Source organism: Equus quagga, chromosome 6 (genome assembly GCF_021613505.1).
Source record: "Equus quagga isolate Etosha38 chromosome 6, UCLA_HA_Equagga_1.0, whole genome shotgun sequence".
Lineage (NCBI taxonomy): Eukaryota > Metazoa > Chordata > Mammalia > Perissodactyla > Equidae > Equus > Equus quagga.
The window spans coordinates 66512767-66515271 of NC_060272.1; positions in this window are offsets into that span (position 1 = coordinate 66512767).

Genomic DNA, 2505 nt, shown 5'->3' on the forward strand with positions numbered 1-2505 from the left:
CTGCTGCCCCTGGCTCCTCCGTGCCCTTGATGGGAGGGCATGTGGCATCTGGCCACTGGGCACGTCCTCAGGAGTATGTTCTCTCCGCGAAGTGGACAGTGCCCAGTGGGAAGCCCAGAGGTGTGTGGCATGGAGACCACGAGTGGGAGGGTCTTGAAGGGGCATGCCAGCAGCACGGCCTTGAGGCTGCTTCTGGGCCAGGAGCTTCCCTGGCAGCTCCAACTCCCTGGCGAGCTTTGTTGGAAGGCACAGCTCCTTAGGATCTTGGGTAGCTGCAGCCAAATGTGTGGGTGGAGAGGGGCTTTTCCCGGACCCTGGAGACACTGGATCTCTCCCAGGCACATTACGGGTTCTGGAGGGGGCCGGCAGTGTGGATCTCCAGGTGAGGTACCAGAGAAGGGCTTCCTCGGCCTGCACAAGAGCCCCGGCCCCTTGAGCTGTGGGAGACTGGGAGGCTGAGCTCCCCTCCAGGCCTGCTACCTCACAGCAGGAGTCTGGGGAGGTCCCTGCCCGACTCTCCTTCTTTGGCTCAGTCCTGGCCGTGGAGGAACCTGCTTTCCAGCCTCGACGGCCTCGCTTGTCCCCCGGCCCCTACGCTGGTGGCTCTCTGCCAGCTTCTGCCCGTGGGGCTGTGTATGATGGTCTGAGGAGGCGACCTCCCCACCCGTCCAGTTGGAGGGGCCCCTGAGGGCCCCCAGCCATCCCCAGGTAGGGACCCTCCCTGATGCTTCTGGACTTTTCTCCCAGGCAGCTGAGGGAGCAGGGAGGGCACCAGCCAGGCTAGGAACCCACTCTGGATTTTGGAGCCTCTTTTCTTTCTCCCCTGCAGGGGGCTAAAGAGGTTTTCCCAAGACCTTGGCAGAGGTGGTTTTTGAGTGGGCCCCAGCTTCCCAGGAGGCTGAGGGGGGAGAGGTGGAGCCTGGTGGAAGGTGCTTGGTCAGAGGAGGTGGGGAAAGGGCTGGAGATGTGGCGTGAGCGGCCTCTTCCAGACGCTCCGCGCATGGCTGCTGGACTCCGGCAGACGCTGGTTTGCACACCTCCCCAGGGGAGTGTGGACAGGACAGCCCATGAAAGACCACCTTGGAAGGCAGCCTGCCAGTGTCGCTGCGGGAGACAGGAGGCGCAAGCTGCAGCCAGGGGCTGAGGGGCCTGCCAGGCTGGGCAGGCCAGGCAGGGGGCCACGGAGGCCCAGGGCCCTCCCCCGGGCCCCACTCTCACTTCACAAAGTTCTGCAGCCCGCCCTCCCCCCAGGCCCTTAGCCAGCCCCTGTGGCCATGGTCCCCCTCCAAGCTCAGCCCTGCAGCTGCCTGCAGCCCTGGGGCCACCTCCGAGGCTCTGGGAGGAAGAAGCAGCCAGGAGAGAAGGGGAAGATTCTCACCTTTACAGAAGGGAATTCAACCCGCAAGCTTCTGCCAGTGCTTTCAGGCCTTGTCTGTAAGCTAGAAACCAGGAGACCAGGTCACGGCGCTGAAGGCAGGGGCCCAGGGCTCTTACCCTAGGCTGCCTGCGATGTCCCTTTAGGGGTGAGCATAAGGAGGGCCGACTTTGGAGCCCAGGCAGCATAGTCCAAGGCTACATGATCCCCAAGGTGGACGGCAAGGTGCACGATGGGCTGAGATTTGTCATTGACCAAGTGCCTCCACGTCCACTACAGCCTCAGGCCCCTGCTACTCATCACCTATCCCCAGGTTCCTTCGGGCTTGGGGCTTCCTTCCCGGCACAGGCACAGACACTGGCAAGTGTCTGGGTTCTCTTCTCCTTCCTGGGAGCCTCCCAGAGGTCTCTGCTTCCTGAGGGACATGCTCTACCCCTGGCTTCCTGGGAGGCTGGGGAGCTGGGCGCTCAGGGACAGGAGAGATAGCGGCCAGCTTTCGGGGCACAGGGCTGAATGGTAGAGGTTTCCCTTTCCTCTGACTCCTGCTGCTCCTCCCCCTTGGCTCCACTTGAGGCTGAGAGGCGAGAACAAACAAACAGCTCCAGGGGCTCAGACCCAATTCTCCCTGTCCTCTCTCTAGACCAGGGGCGGAAACTCAGCGTTCAGGAGCAAGATGACTTTCTACATTGAACTCCTGGAGCTCTGTGGTGGTTCTTTCTTTTGCTTCCTTTTGAAAGTGGATAATTGAACCTAAACTGGGTATTTTTCTGTCTTCCTTCTCTGAGGAACATCAAGAAGGATGTTCTAGTTGAGACCCCACCATGGATTGCTTCTGTCACTGTTCGTCTGTTCAAGAAACACTCACAGTCTCAGACGTAAGATGCCTCTGAGCTTCCTCAGGGGGACTTCTGTTTCCCAAGGCCAGAGGCCCACTCTAGACCAAGCCTGGTGGCTCTCTGGGCTCAGCACCACCCTCAGATCAGCCCCGAGAGAAGAAGTCTCTCCTGTGACACCAGCTGTAGGAAGGCCTGTAGGGAAAAAGTGCTCAGGGCCTGTGATCCCACCCAGCTCCAACCCAGTATCCTATCCTCTGCATGTGGTCCCTGTGTTGGGGACTGTGCCCTGGAGCC